The sequence below is a fragment of the Cetorhinus maximus genome, chromosome 10 (genome assembly GCF_964194155.1).
Source record: "Cetorhinus maximus chromosome 10, sCetMax3.hap1.1, whole genome shotgun sequence".
Lineage (NCBI taxonomy): Eukaryota > Metazoa > Chordata > Chondrichthyes > Lamniformes > Cetorhinidae > Cetorhinus > Cetorhinus maximus.
The window spans coordinates 106,107,761-106,125,244 of NC_135888.1; positions in this window are offsets into that span (position 1 = coordinate 106,107,761).

The following is a 17,484-nucleotide window of genomic DNA, read 5'->3' on the forward strand; positions in this document are numbered from 1 at the left end:
CCAGTGCAACTTCTTCTTGACTGTATACCACTGTGCCACCACCCCTGGTAGCTCTGTCCTGTCAGTGGAACAGGACATACCCAGGGATGGTAATGGTAGTATCTGGGACATTGTCTGTAAGGTATGATTCGATGAGTATGACTATGTCAGGCTGTGGGCAGCTCTCCCAACAAGTCCCCAGATGTTAGTAAGGAGGACATTGCAGGGTCAACAGGGCTGGGTTTGCTGTTGTCGTTTCCAGTACCTACGTCGATGCTGGCTGATCTGTCTGGTTTCATTTCTTTTTGTAGACTTTGTAGCAGTTTGATATGACTGAGTGGATTGCTAGGCCATTTCAGAGGGCATTTAAGACATTGCTGTGGGTCTGGAGTCACATATAGACCAAACCAGGTAAGGATAGCAGATTTCCTTCCCTAAAGGGGATTGGTGACCCAGATGAGTTTTTATGACGATCGTTTCATGGTCACTATTACCGAGACTAACTTTAGATTTATTAACTGAATTTAATTCCACCAGCTTGTCGTGGTGGGATTTGAACCCATGTCTCCAGAGCATTAACTTGGGCCTTTGGATTATTAGTCATGTAACAATGATACCATGCTACTGCTGCCCCTGATAATAATAACTTCCCTCCATAATTCTTGCCTATCCAAGAGTGTAACATTCTATTTACTTGCCCTTCAATAAGAATTAAAATTTGATTATTTATTGTGCCAGCTTCAATGCCTTAGTTATTTGTTCAACTTCTTCCAGCTTCTCTAGCTTGGAAGTATATGTTTCTTTGTAGATCATGCTTCCAAAATTCTTGGTCATTTTTCCATAGGAAGGATCTGAACACGAGTTATTTTTAATGTGTGTTGATATTAAAGCTTCTGTAAAATGGATGCACTCACAGGACAGCAGAACTTGCAGATAAGTACTGAATTTCAGGTGGGCCATTTGAAATCTGGAGACAATGAAAGATACAGTAAATTGATATTTAAGTGGCCGTTAACACTCATTGTTGCTACAACAATGTTATTAATTTGAACTCCTTAGGGTCACTGCCACATTTGATGGATTGTGCTGTTGGAGATGTAGAATGGGATTGTCAGTTCCGACTAAAAACTGATCCAACCTTTGAAAAAAATGGAGCCACAGACATTACAAAGTCAGTCAGGCAGCAGAGTGCTGTGAAAAGATGAATGATAGACAAGAGTTTGCATGGAGAAATATTCTGTCCTGAGCAGTAGGGCAGATGCAGAGGGATTGTTCTATTTAAGTTAATAAGATCTCATTGGATTACCAAGTATACAACAGAAGGTTAACTTGGTTCTAGCCATCCATAACCAGGTGCATCAGAGCAAACTCTACCTCAAAGTGACTCCTGTCCCATCCCCACAATTCCCCAGTGCTTCAGAAAACTGTTATTAATCCACAACCTTCCTTACTCCAAGGTATGAGTACTACCAATTGCCCAAATGTATACCACTATATTACACAGCTCCTCTCCATAAAGGGTGTCAGATTTCACACTGCTGTTGACAGTTTACAATTCAAAATTAGAGTTTTGTAGCATCTTTTCAATAGTAGAGGGAGCATTACTTGACCTGAAATTTCTCATGGCATATGTGACTTGAAGTGCTCTATACTGACATTAGATGCCTGTAATATGAATTGTTCCATTTCCCAGTGCTAACATCCCTCATCTTGATGAACATAAAACATCATTAAAAAAAACTAACCACACAATACAGTGACTCTGTGCTTCAGTTGGTTAATTAATTTTCTGACTTCCCTTGAAAGCTTTACCAGTTGGTATAAGCCACAGTAGTATTAATCTTTTGGTTAATGCTAATCAAGAGCTTTCCATACATCATGGAAAGAGTAGCATCACCCACTAGATGGAGGCACTAACTTGTGTAACTGTGCAAGGCACTTGATATACAAGCTGCAGTTTCTGTTTGGACTTGTTTGATCTCAACCTGAAACAATCTGGTTACAGTGCATCTAGAGGTTTAATGACCTAAAAAGGCCAGGAAAGGTGAGTGACAAAACACTTTCAGGTGCCAACTCCCACATTCTGACTTTCCCAGCATTCTCCTGCACAGCATCCCTCAGAACAACACAGCTTGTAGCACAACTCACTTCTTTCTCTCGAGGTAACTGCTCACATTCCCATCTGAACAACCAACACTCACACTCGCTCTCATCTTATTGCCTTCTCACATGCATCCACAAATATTGTCATTCCATCTTCAATGCACATTGTACTCCTCACACTCATAACTCTCTGTTTTCTCTCATCTCAGGAGAAGGAACAGCAGAATTCCAGGGAGATTGCAGAGAACCGGGGATGGACCTGCAGTCATTGCCATGTTGACCATTGCAGAGGAACAGGCTCTCTAGACAGCGGCAAGATGACACAGTCCATGGGTATCAGTGATTGAGAGATGGCTGCATCAGATATTAAGTTGCCACTTGGCACATAAAACTCATTCATGTCACCACTAACTGAAATGTCATGATATGCAAATGCATTTATATCTATATACCTCTATATCAAGAAGAGCAATGGTCCCAACACTCTTAGCACCACTGTTTACATGCTTCTAGTTTGAAGACATCGGTTAATCATTACTGTCTATTTTCTGACCTTCGACCAACTTCCTATCCATGTCAAAAACAGAATTACCTGGAAAAACTCAGCAGGTCTGGCAGCATCGGCGGAGAAGAAATCAGTTAACGTTTCGAGCCTTCATGGCCCTTCGGCAGAACTGAAGCATAGTTAGAAGAAGGGAGAAATATAAATTGGTTTAAGGTGGGTGGGGGGGCGGGGGGGGGGTGGCGGCATTTCACTTGCATTTCCCCTAACTTAGTCTACTGCATTCGTTGCTCCAATGCGGTCTCCTCTACATTGGAGAGACCAAACGCAAACTGGGCGACCGTTTTGCGGAACACCTGCGGTCTGTCCGCAAGAAAGACCCAAACCTCCCTGTCGCTTGCCATTTTAACACTCCACCCTGTTCTCTTGCCCACATGTCTGTCCTTGGCTTGCTGCATTGTTCCAGTGAAGCCCAACGCAAACTGGAGGAACAGCACCTCATCTTCCGACTAGGCACTTTACAGCCTTCCGGGCTGAATATTGAATTCAACAACTTTAGATCTTAAACTCCACCCCCCCCCCCCCCACCGCCCCTGCTTTTTTTTTTCAATAATTTATATAGATTCTTCTTTCCCCACCTATTTCCATTATTTTTAAATCTAAAACTAAAACCTTGTTAGCCTTTCCACCCCACCCCCACTAGAGCTGTACTTTGAAAATCCTGTCTTCCATTCTTAATTAGCACTTTTCTCAGACAAAACACCTCTTTGACCCTTTTGTCTGTGACATCTTTTGATTATCTGCTCATCTCCACAATCACCACACCCTCAATGTCTCTCTCCACCACCCCCCCCCGCCACCCCCACCCACCTTAAACCAATTTATATTTCTCCCTTCTTCTAACTATGCTTCAGTTCTGCCGAAGGGCCATGAAGGCTCGAAACGTTAACTGATTTCTTCTCCGTCGATGCTGCCAGACCTGCTGAGTTTTTCCAGGTAATTCTGTTTTTGTTTTGGATTTCCAGCATCCGCAGTAGCTTTTAGCTTTTTGTTTTTATTCCTATCCATGTTACCTTGTTTATTTTGGTAACAAGTAACTTAATTTTGTCAATAATCCTCCCATGCAGCACTTTATCAAATGCTCTTGAAATTCACATACACAACATCTACCGCACTTCTTCTAGAAGTACATTCCATGATTTGCTCAAATTTGTAGGACATGACTCACCTTTTTCAAATCTATGCAGCACTAATTAATCTACATCCAGATAAATATTAATTTTATCCCATACTATGGCCTCCAAAAGCCAATTTACTACCGATGTTAGGTTAATTGGTCTATAGTTATATGGAGTATCGCTTTGGCCCTTTACCATTGGGATCCAAGTTCCATTCTCTCACTGATCTTAAACAGAATGAATAAAGCACTCAATCCCATTAGCATTTTTAAAAACCATTAATTCTAGCATTTTGCATACAGTGCATTGGCCAGTCTAAAAGGCTAGACAGACAATTATTGCATTGGAGGAGCAGTAATCTGCAAAAGTAATCCCCACCTGATTTCCTTGACATCACATCCACACTCCATCATGGCAAAAGCAATCCTATCAACTAAAAAATATGCCCCCATCACTCCATGGCAAATAAGAGGTGGATGGACTCATGCATCATTTTTGAGCCTTGCCTTGAAGGCTGATAGTTGAATTTAAAAGCCCCTTTGATTGTCTGTTGGAGGTAGTGCACTTCAATTAAACATTAGCTGAAAATTAGGATTTGTGGTGTAGCTGATCCTCAGTAAATTCTTGTCACTTTTAAGAACATTATCTCCTTTTTTCTTCTTCAGCTTGGTCTTTTAGAAATGTGTTCTGAAATCGTTCATAGAATCACCTTTAAAACATATCAATATACAAAAGCCTAAGGCTGGTACAGTTCTTTTCCAGAAAATGTTCCGCAAGAAATAACAAATTAACTTCGATTGCAGGAGTGTTATTTGGTGACTAATAGTCTACTTTTCTGCAGTTTACTTACCAATGAACAGTTATGATTTTGTAAGTGATAAAGTTATAGCCCACTCTGAACTGCACTGAGATTTTTCAAAAACAAAAAGAAGTTCTTATAAAGGAGAAAAATATCTTGGTTACATAACACGGAAAACAATCAGCAACAGGACTTTATACTCACTTCGCTTTTACCAATAGCAGCCATCAAGGACATGGGTGGAATTTTCCAGTCCTCTCCCGCAGTGGGTTTAATGGCGGGTGGGCGGGAACAGTATGGCAGGAGCTCAAAAATCGGTTTCCCGCCAGTGTAAAATGATGGCAGGCTCTGCCGCTCCCAGCTGCCATGGTGGGTCGGAACTTCTGCCAGAGACCAGCACAAAACTAATTTGCATCCTGAAATCGCTTCCTCACCTGATCATCCACGCCACCAGCGAGAAATCAGGCTGGTCCAGAAGGCCTGGGACACCTCGCGGAGATGAGGAAAAGGTGGAGGCCTCCAGTGACCAGATGCTGGAATACCACATGCAGCAGTGAGTGAGTGGTGTTGAATGATGTTGTATGTGCCTGCATGCCAATAAATGTAAAGGTGTTTGGTAGAGCAAGCAGCTGGAGGATAGCACCACTGATGGGATGATGTATAGAGTCACATGGTAATAGACTGAGAGAACAGTATAGAAAGAATGAACTGAAACCAGCCTCATGGAGGTAACGGCCCTATGCATGATCATATCTTGGATCTGTAAATAATTAAAGGTTAACAATAAATGGTTCCTCTTTAAATATATAAGTCTCAAGATCACACCATTGAGACACCACTGGGCACCATATTACAACATGGTTGGCAGTGGTGGGATCTCCTAAAAGATATCACATCAGCGGTGATCTGAAAGGCAGCAGCATTTCAAATTATGAACCCAAAACAGCATCCCAAGGTATGAGAAACTAAAAACAGCTGAAGTCAAACTAGAGAGATGTGCACCTAAGAAGAAAACTTCAATAAAAAGTTGCAGTAGCTTCACTATAGACTTGGAAGTGAGGAGTCCACCAGAGTGAGTGGAAGTCCATCACAGAAAATTGCAGGAACCTGAGTGACACAGTTCACAAGATGTTGAGCAAAAATACAAAAAAGTAGTTGTACTTATATTTTAGAATAGGTGGCATACCCAAGGGGTCAGCATCCAGAGGGCAGCTAGAAGATGGCTGCAGTAAAAAAAAGTTTTTAAAATTGGCTAGCAAAGTCAAGAGGAAAAACTGCAGAGTAAAGAAAAACCTGCAGCATATAACAAAAAGCTAAAAAAATTTTTCCCTTTCATGACAAACAGAGCACAGAGAAAGAATTGCTGCAGCTTTAAGTGAAAAAAGGCCCCAATCAGAACACCAGACCACCAAGTCTCCCAGAATGTAGGATGTTCAAAGGGAAAAAGGAACTACAGAGTTCAAAAAAACTAAAGAAGCTCCCAGAAAAGAATTGCTGCAGTTCTAAAAGTTTTAAAAAGTTTTTTTTTAAAAAAGCAGCCATGATTGCAGGGGAGCCTGCCAAAATTAGAAAACTCGGGAAAATCAGAGTGACAGAACCGACTGCTGCAGGAACAACCTGAGTGTAAAAAGAAAGTTATTGCACTCAGTCTTAATGAGACAACGCAATTTAAAGTTGTAATTACAAGAAAAGAAAACAGCCAAGGACAGAAAATTGGAAGAGACCCCAGAGAGAGGACAACTCCGCCGAGGGCAACAAGAGACCCCAGAGAGAGGGAAACTCCCAATATAGTGCCACGGGCAACAAAAGACCCCAGAGAGAAGGCAACAACAGATCCTAGAGAGAGGGCAACAAAAGACCTCAGAGAGAAGGCAACAACAGATCCTAGAGAGAGGGCAACAAAAGACCTCAGAGAGAAGGCAACAAAAGATCTCAGTGCAGGGATGTTAAATATTACTTCAGACAAAGCTGCACTGGAACTATCAGTAGCAATGAGACGAAGCATTGAAACCCAGAGTTAGTTGGCAAGAGGTCAACAAGAAATTAAACAGTTGAAAGAACAGTTGATTGTCTTTCAAGATCAAATGCAAAAGAAATGTGTAACCATTCAGCAACACGAAGAATTGAAGACTGTCTTAAACAGCAAAATGGAAGCACAGCAGAAGAAACTCAAGGAGGCTACAGAATTACAGGGAAACTCAAAATGAAGTAAGTGAGCTTCACAAAGAAAAGGAAAATCTATTGAAAGGCCTTCACATGTTACAAGCACACCTTAGATCAAAGTTTATTCCTCTGGAAACTTACAAAGAGAAGCAAAATGAATTTAACGTCACTCTGAACAAACTGAAGAACCAGCTGGCAGAGCAGACTCAACAACGTTCAATATTCCAGGAGGAAGCCAAAAGTTACAAGAAACAGACTGAAGAGTTGAAGAAGCAGTTGAATGGAAAAGGCAAGGCATTGAAAGGACAAGCCGTAGAACTTTCCAAACTGTGAGCGGATAAGGAAGCCATGAGTTGCACAATTACAGAACTGAAAAAAGTTAAAATTTCACCGGAGACAGACCTGGCCAACAGTGAAAGCAAAATGAAGGATAATGTCAAAGTTCTGTTGCAGACAGAAGGAGAAAAGACAGAAATGAGATTGGAAAAATGTAAATCTGACACTGAAGCGCCTGGCACTAGAAGGAGAAAAAGCTGAGTTGAATGAAAAGATTCATAAGCTTGCAAAACGATTTGAAAACAAAACAGCAAACTAATGTTTGGCTGAAATGGTGAAAAAAGTGGAAATGAAGGTTCCATTTGCGAAATGTCAATGTTCAGCAAGAACATGGCGGACACCACAGAAAAAGAAAATTCAAGTCCACTCTAAGAATGAACAGAGTGCACATTCCCCTCAGAAGGAATGGGACAAACCACAGTGTCCAAAAAGAAGCAAACAAGTTGTTAATAAAGAGGACCGCAACTTGATGGAGCGCAAAAAGTGAATTAAATGGAGATAACTAAATTCCAGAAATACAGACTGCTACCATCATCCCTCCAAATGTGACAGACTGAGATGTGGAAGAACTGTCAAACCTCAAGACCATCTGAATTTATAAATTCAGAGACTTAAGATAGGGGTGCAGGGATATCAAGTGAAGGTTGCATTGTAATACTCCATTGGGAAGGAGGAAAGCACTCTTTGGAGAAGAAAGGGGGAATTTGTATGATGTTGTATGTGCCTATATGCCACTGTAACATAAAGTTGCTCAGTAGAGCAAGGATTAATGTGGGACTGGAGAATAGCACTACCCACGGTATGATGTATGGTGTCACATGGTAATAGACTGACAGAACGGTCCAGAGAGAACACTCTGGAACCAGCCTGCATGGAGGTAACAGTACCATGCATGACCATACCTTGGATCCATAAATAGTTAAAGGTTAACAATAAATGGCTCATGTTTGAATATACAAGTCTCAAGAACTCATTATTGAGACACCACTGCACACCATATTACAACAGGTGGAGCATCAACCATGTGGATCTTCTCTGCACAGCAGCTTCCAGGAGGTGGTTGTTCTTGGCACTGCAATTTCTTCCATGGCTCAGATCTTTAAGCTGCAGGTGGAAGGCTGCAGGAGTTACCGGTTGGTGGCGAGGGCCTGTGCTGGGGGCAGGGGAATAGACAGGGAGGAGAGTAATGAAGATGTGGGGCAGTTGTGCAGGCCTACAGGGAGAGTTTGGGGGTGGTAGGGAAAGAGAGAGATTCAGCGGGGGTCGTACAATGGGTGAGCTGGTATGGGACGGGAGGATGGAAAGGGCCGTGCTGGTGTACAGGTGGTAGGGGTGCTTGTACAGGTGTGAAGGGGCATGGGGGTGTGCAGAGGTGTAAAGGGGCATCAGGGGTGCAGAGGTGTGAAGGGGGGCATGGGGGGTTGCAGAGGGGAAAGGGGTACAAAAGGAGCGATCAATGGAGTCAAAGGAGGATTCCTGGGGAACATACTGAGGGTACGGTGGTAGAACGGGATGGTGATGGCTAAAGAGGGCAGTGGGAACCAGTTGGTATGGTGGAAGGGTGAGGGTGTGGTGATGTCAAGTGAAGGGATGCTGGGGATTATTGAAGAGGATACGGAAGGTGATGCAGATTAGGGGATCACAAGGATGAGTGGGGGGGGGGAACGCGTCAATCGTAATGGGGGTGGGACTTTTGGGAAGGTAGGGGACCTCTATATTTAACAGTGATTGTAGAACGTGATGGGGGAGGGTTTGAAGGGTGACCATGGGGAGGTTGAAAGTGATTCCTTGGAGGGGTCAATGCCTATGTGGGAGAGGGTATTGGCGACAGGGGGAAGGGAAAACGTGTTAGACTCTACCTCAAACGTTACTGGCATTGTGGCTGCTCGCAACTATGCAGAGCCTCGTGGTGGAGATTTCAAGATGCTGCATGGGATTTGGGTCATCAGGGGTGGGTGGAGCAGCAAGTCAGCTCAACTGGACAACTGAAGGGGAACCCCAGCATGTAGTACTTACAATGATTGGGCCTTGGGACAGATAAGAATGTCAAGGGCAAAGGCTCAGTGGGAGATTTCTTGTACATGGCTCACAAGGGCCTTGGCAAAGAATTTTGCTTCCCTGCACATGCCTGATTCCGGAGGACATTGGGAGTCCCTCAGAAGTTGATGGAGGATTGGGGGGTGGGTGGGGGGTGGGGGGGGGGGGCGGGTGGCGGTGGCATACACAGGCTTAAAGACTATCGCAAATAAACCACATCAGACATGATTAAAGTGCAAGTGAACTATATTTGCAGAAGTGTGATGTGTGTAACAATGATAGTGCAACTACTTGTGAATTCAGAACTTCTTAATTTTGTGTTCCCTAACACTTCTTCTAAGTGCTGCCCCAAAGCAGTGGAGACAGCCTGCAGACCCGTTGGCCTTGGTTCCTTGGATGACCTTGGCAGGCGTCCTCTGGAGACTCGATGTCTGGAGGGCCCCGGCTTACTTTGGCTGCCTTGCTGTGGGGCAGCTGCTGCCTCTGAGGTCACAGAGGACAAGGCCAAATGCTGCTCCTCCTCCATTTGGGTGCCGGAAGACCCCTGCCTGACGCCTTGAGGGTAAGGGTTACCTGAAGGGAGGTCAAGGTGTCCCATCCCCCTCTCACATAGCCACTACCAAAGCACACCCATGTCTCCAGCGATGGAGTGCAGGTCTGCGCACATCTTCGGCAGACTCTACTGGACCAGGTTCACCATGGAATCTGCCACCACCCACCCCCCCTCCCCGCCAGTCCCATGGAGACCTCCATGCCTGCACAGGTTGGGACCATTTCATCAGCCAGTAGGTGGAAAATCTCCTCTGTTGAGAGCCTCTGGCATCTCTGCCTGATTTTGCCGCGTCTCTTGCTGCCTCTCTAGCATCTCTTGGAAGGCCACATCCAGAGGCTCCTCATCGGCTGCGAACCTCACAGATGCCTCTTCCCCAGCAGTCCCCCAAGTGCCGGTGAGCTTGGCTGACCCTGCCTCCTCCTGCTGTGGACACGTGTCTGTGCTGTGACCACCAGAATGTGAGACCCTTCCTAAACTAGAACTAATACCCACAAAGGTGTGTGTCCCTGGGCTGTTGGAGGATGCAGGTGTCTGCTGTGATGCCTCTACAGGTACACTTTCTTCATCAGCAATGTCCTTGCTCCTCTCCAGGCTTGTGTGCGTGCTAGACAGGGCTTTCTCGGTTTTGGGCCTTACCTTATTCTTGGTGGCACCTGTAAGTGAGACAGGAGAGAATGAGTGACTGCATGAACTGCCTCCAACTTGGAGGCACCCTTGACCTTGAGGTTTCTATGACAAGAATCGATCCTTACTGGATGGAGGCCACAAGCCAATCTCTCAATTTTCAATGGATCTGTCCCGCATAACCCCTGCTAGCTAGGCTGCCCACTCCTCGAAGTCAGTCAACTCTTTAAGTTGTGGCTGACCGCCCACCACCCCACCCCATCAGATTACTGGATGCCCTCGGCACTGACTACCCTTGAGACTTGCTCCCTTGCAGGGTTTGTATCCCAGCCTCCTTCTCTCATCCAGTAGATAGAGGACATCCCTCCTGGCCTCCACTTGGTCGAGTAGGATACCCAGGGTGGTGTCGCTGAGCTTGGGCGCTCCCTGCCCGTGGATGAGGTTTCCTAAAAAATGCAAAGGCCGCCTGCCCGCCAACAATAAGGTTGGACGGGTAGCAAAAATACAAATTAATTGCTAGTTTAATGGCCCTAATAGACCTCTTAATTGTCAGCCGGTGCACCACTGACTCCTGCGCGCCTGCCGACCAAAATATTGTGCGAGTGCGCAATGACGACGGGACGCTCGCCCGACATCATCGCGTACTATTTTACTCCTGATCAGGTTGGCCAGGCGCCAGCCCATGGGACATAAAATTCTGCCCTAGAACTCAGCGAAGCCCTTGTAGTAGGCTTTCCATGCTTCTTTGGAAAATTGCACAAGCAGATGACACACCAACGGGTAGGTGTATACATTGGTACAGGCCCTTGTGCGTGTAGATGGTTACTAACTCTCTAGATGTGCTGTCCAGCTCTAGCTGTTGGTATGCATGGCTCATGTCCAGTTTAGTGTAGGATTTTCCTCCTACAAGTTTAGCGTACAGATCTTCAATCCTTGGGATTGGATATTTGTCTAATTTAGCAGCCTTGCTCACAGTTAATTTGTAGTTTCTGCAAATGGTTTGATTTGGTTTTATCACAGGGACTATGGGCATTGCCCATTCTGAAAATTGGACTGGCTGGATTATTCCTAGCTTCTCTAAGCGGCACAATTCTGCATCTACTTTCTTCTTTAGGGCCTTAAGCACAGGTCTGGCCTTAAAGAACCAAGGTGTTGTCTCAAAATCTACATATATTTCAGCTTGTAGACCTTCTTTCTTTCCCAACTCATCTCAGAATACTCTGTCAGACTTTTTTAACAACTCAGAAATTCCTCCTGTTCTGATTGAAAAATTTCTGACCAGTTGAGTTTAATTTATTTCAATCAATCACGGCCCAGAAGACTAGGCCCTTCACCTGTTACAACAATCACAGGCAACTGGGCTGCCTGTTACCTTTAGGATACAGAGGTGATGCCCTTCACCGGTTTTGCCTCTCCAGTGTACGCCTTCAGCTGAGCCATGGTTTTCTCCAAACTCAGTGGCTGGGTACGTTCGCTGAGGTATTTAAAGATGTGTTCTCCCATCACTGTGGTCGATGCTCCTGTGTCAACATCCATGACTAGACACTTCCCATTTACTTGAAGAGTAACAGCGATTGGTTCAGTTTTCACTGCTTTGAGATTGTGTAGGGAATAGATATCAGAACCAGCAGCTCCTGGTCCATTTATATTGTGCACTTCAATCATCTTGACCACCTTGGTCTGAATAGCTGTCTTGATTTCACCCTGCATTGTTTTATATCATGTCCTTTTTTTGCTGCACAAGAGGGGAGGAAGAAGAGTGGCAGGGCTATAGTGATAGGGGACTCAATAGTAAGTGGAACATGTTTCAGCGGCCGCAAAAGAGACTCCAGGATGGTATGTTGCCTCCCTGGTGCAAGGGTCAAGGATGCCTCGGAGAGGCTGCAGGGCATTCTAAAGGAGGAGGACGAACAGCCAGTGGTCGTGGTACATATTGGTACTAACGACATAAGTAAAAAAAGGGATGAGATCCTACAAGTTGAATATAGGGAGTTAGGGTGTAAATTAAAAAGTAGGACCTCAAAGGTAGTAACCTCAGGATTATTACCAGTGCCACGTGCTAGTGAGAGTAGAAATGACAGGATATATTGGATGAATACATGACTGAAGAAATGGTGTAATGCGGAGGGATTCAGATTCCTGGGGCATTGGGACTGGCTCTGGGGAAGGTAGGACCAGTACAAACAGGATGGGATTCATCTGGGCAGGACCAGGACCAGTGTCCTCAGAGGGGTGTTTGCTAGTGCTGTTGGAGAGGGTTTAAACTAGAATGGCAGGGGGATGGGAACCTAAGCAGGGAGACAGAAGAGGGGGAAACAAGGATAGAAACGAAAGACAGAAAAGTAAGAAGCAAAAGTGGAAGGTAGAAAAAACAAAGGGCGAGAAACAAATGGGGTCATAGTGCAAAATAAAGCTAAGATGACTAACAAGGTTAAAAAGACAAGTCTAAAGGCATTGTATTTTAATGTGCGGAGTATTCGCAATAAGGTAGATGAATTAACAGCGCAAATAGATATAAACGGTTATGATGTAGTTGCAATTACAGAAACATGGCTGCAGGGTGACCAAAAATGGGAATTGAACATCTAGGGGTATTCAATATTTAGAAAGGGCACACAAGTAGGGAAAAGAGGTGGGGTAGCATTGTTAGTAAAGGAGGAAGTCAATGCAATAGTGAGGAAGGATATTGGCTCGGTAAATCATGATGTGGAATCTGTTTGGGTGGAGATAAGAAACACCAAGGGGCAGAAAATATTGGTGGGGGTTGCCTATAGGCCCCCATACGGTAATGGAGATGTAAGGGAAGGAAGTAGACAGGAAATTAGAGTCGCATGCAATAAGGGTACAACTGTAATCATGGGTGACTTTAAACTACATATAGATTGGACAAACCAAACTAGAAATAATACTGTGGAGGAGGATTTCCAGGAGTGTGTATGTGATGGTTTTTTAGACCAATACATTGAGGAACCAACTAGAGAGCAGGCTATCCTAGACTGTGTATTGTGCAACGATATAAGATTAATTAACAATCTTGTTCTGCAGGGTCCCTTGGGGAAAAGCAACCATAAAATGATAGAATTGTCTGTTAAGATGGAGAGTGAAGAAGTTGAATCCGAAACTAGGGTCCTGAATCTAAATAAATGGAACTACGAGGGTATGAGGCATGAGTTGGCTATGATGGATTGGGGAACCTTACTAAAAGTGTTGACACTGGATAGGCAATGGTTAATATTTAAGGAATGTATGCATGAATTATAACAATTATTCATTCCTCTTTGGTGCAAAAATAAAACAGGAAAGGTGGCCCAACCATGGATTACAAAAGAAATTAGGGATAGTATTAGATCCAAAGAGGAGACATATAGAATTGCCAGAAAAAGCAGCAAGCCTGAGGATTGGGAGCAGTTTAGAATTCAGCAAAAGTGGACAAAAAGATTGATTAAGAAGGGGAAAATGGAGCATGAGAGTAAACTTGCAGGGAACATAAAATCTGACTGTAAAAGCTTCTATAAATATGAGAAGAGAAAAAGTTTAGCAAAAACAGATATAGGTCCCTTACAGTCAGAAACGGGGAAATTATATTGGGGAACAAAGAAATTGCAGAAGAATGGAACACATATTTTGGTTCTGTCTTCACAAAAGAGGACACAAATAATCTCCCAGAAATGTTACGGAACAAAGGGTCTAATGAGAGGGAGGAATTGAAGAAAATCAGTATTAGTAAAAAAATGGTGCTAGAGAAATTAATGGGGTTAACGGATGAAAAATCCCCAGGGCCTGATAATCTTCATCCCAGAGTACTAAAGGAAGTGGCCCTGGAAATATTGGATGCATTGGTGGTCATCTTCCAAAATTCTATAGACTCTGGAGCAGTTCCTACAGATTGGAAGGTGGCAAATGTAACCCCACTGTTTAAAACAGGAGGGAGAGAAAAAACAAAGAATTACAGACCAGTTAGCCTAACATCAGTAGTGGGGAAAATGCTAGAGTTTATTATAAAAGACTTGGTAACAGAACACTTAGAAAGCATTAACAGCATTAGGCATTAGCATTGGTTTATGAAAGGGAAATTAGTTAAAACTAATCTACTGGAGTTTTTTGAGGATGTAACTAGTAGAATAGATAAGCCAGAACCAGTGGATGTGGTGTATTTGGATTTCAAGAAGGCTTTTGATAAGGTCCCACATAAGAGGCTAGTAGGCAAAACTAAAGCATATGGGATCGGGGGTAATATACTGGCATGGATTGAGAATTGGTTGACAGACCGGAAACAGATTGGGAATAAATGGGTCTTTTTCCGGATGGCAGGTGGTGACTAGCAGTGTACCGCAGGGATCAGTGCTTGGGCCCCAGCTATTCATGATATATATAAATGACTTGGATGAGGAAACCAAATGCAATATTTCCAAGTTTGCTGATGATACAAAACTGGCTGGGGTTGCGAGTTGTGAGGAGGATGCAAGGAGGCTTCAGGGTGACTTAGGCAAGTTGTGCACGTGGGTAAACATATGGCAGATGCAGTATAACATGGATAAATGTGAAGTTACACGCTTTGGTGTGAAAAACAGAAAGGCAGAGTATTATTTAAATGGTGATATATTGGGAAATATGGATGTACAAAGTGACCTGGGTGTCCTTGTACACCAGTCAATGAAAGTAAACAGGCAGGTGCAGCAAACAATTAAGAAGGAAAATGGCCTTCATTGCAAGAGGATTTGAATTCAAAAGTAGGAACGTTACTACAGTTATACAAGGCCTTGGTGAGACCACACCTGGAGTATTGCATGCAGTTTTGGTCTCCCTACCTAAGAAAGGATATACTTGCCATAGAGGGAGTACAGCGAAGGCTCATTAGGCTGATACTGGGGATGGCAGGACTGTCACATGAAGAGAGTTAGGTTCCACTAGGCCTGTATTCACTAGAGTTTAGAAAAATGAGAGGGGATCTGATTGAAATGTATAAAACTCTAACAGGGCTAGACAGACTAGATGCAGGGAGGATGTTTCCCCTAGTTGGGGAGTCTAGAACCAGGGGCTACAGTCTCAGGATACGGGGCAGGCCATTTAGGACTGAGATGAGAAAAATTTCCTCACTTAAAGGGTGGTCAACCTGTGAAATTCTCTACCACAGAAGACTGTGGAGGCCGGGTCACTGTGCATATTCAAGAAAGAAATTGATAATTTTTTGGATATTAGGGGCATCAAGGGGTATGGAGAGAAAGCGGGAATATAGCATTGAGATAGAGGATCAGCCATTATCATATTGAATGGCGGAGCAGGCTTGAAGGGCCAAATGGCCTACTCCTGCTCCTAGTTTCCATGTTCCTATGTGACAGTAGTGGCATCCTGCCTCTTTAAACCTGCAGGTATAGGATACATGGTTATCCTCACATTAGTAACACTTTAATTTCTGAATCACTGGTGGGCTACTTCCATTATTTCTTTCTGTTTTCTGAGCGGTAGGAACCGTGTCCCGCTTTGCGGTTGTCTCCCTGGTTTTTGTGTCATGCCCGACGGCAGGTTCCCACCCTAGCTGAAGAAAAGCGCCATGTTTCACACTCTGCAAAGCCTGCGAGTCCCTCTCAGCACTCTCTATTGCTAGCATTAACTCCATGGCGCACTTCAGGTCAATATTAACTTCTGCCAGCAAACGGCGCTGAATGGTGTCGGTATGTACCAAACCAAACGATCTCGCAACATGTTGTTTAGAGTATCTCTGAAGTCACAGTGCTCTGTTAACTGTTTTAACTTTGCAATGTACATTGTGATTGACTCACCCTGGGTCCTTACTGTAGGGCTGAACTTGAATCGTTGCATGATCACCGACAGCTTATGTTGAAAATGTGCCTTCACGAGGTCTACTAGCTCATTAAAGGATCTGGAATTTGGCGTGTTTGAGGTCATCAGACTATGGATTAGGTTATACATTTTGCTCCCACAGACACTTAGAAGAATTGCCTTCTGTTTCTCCTCAGCTGTTATTTCATTTGCCATAAAGTAGAAACCTAGGTGCTCTAAGTACTAACACTAGTCTTCGATGGACGAGTCATATAGGTTGATTCTGCTGAACAGTGACATTTCTTTCTTCCCTTAAAAATCAAAATACATTCATGAGGCAAGGTGCAGCATCGGAGCTATTTATCCTCTTCACCAATTGTAATAAACTTAGTGTACCTGACAGGTTTCTTGTTAGAAACAGTGAACTTTATTTACAGAGCACCTGATGAAGCTACATGCTTGTACCAAGACCAAGGCTAGAAAGCTCCACCGTTAAGATTACCCGCACTTAGGGCTGATTCTTCTGTACAGTCACATGATTCCCGTAACAGTCTGAAAGGTTTTACTTACAATCACTACAAATACTTAATTTTTGCGTGTGCGAGCCCAAGAAAAGGATGAGTGCACCTTTTAAGCCCACAAAGTAACTCCTGCTCAAAGACATTCCATCTCACCTCCAAACCTCCATTTTGCGAGGCCCATCGGGCTGGCTGGCTGATTTCTCACCTTCCCCAACTAGCCAGCTGCAGTGTGCTACCCACTTACTGACAACAGCTCGGAAGCAACATTTAAATGAAGCCCAAAACGGAATTGGACTTCAGGCTGAGGATATGGATCAGGACACAGCATAGTCGCCCCATCGACTTTGCACCTATTTAACAAGTGCATTGAATTTGTTGGCATTGCATTTGTATTATATAAGTGTTGTCAATAAATAATGTAAAAAATGATTTATTGAGGTGTTTGGAATGAAACAACATTGATTCTTAAACCAGAACTTTCAATGTTCCAAAAGCTTGAGGCAAGTATATAAGCTACAGCACTGCATATGTACCAAGATACAAATCAGGTGATAAGCTGTAGCCAGCCTGAAACAGAAGCAGGAAAGTCATATAGAAAAAATACCATGCCAAAAAATGGAAAGAAGTGAAAAGACCAAATAAATGTTAAAATCAAAATGAGGGTACCAGACTTACATTAAAAAAATCTGTGCAAGAGACCACATGAAAAGTGAAAAATCATGATGTTATGAATAATTAAATGTCAGTTTTAATAGGTAATCTTTGAGATTCTAACTGCTGACAACCATGATGAATAACACAATGCTGCTGCTGAGGCTGTAATGAGTACACACTGTCACCACTTAACTCATGAAACATTGTGCTCTTGAATACCGAAAGAATGTTTCCCAGCTTTTGCACTTCTGTTT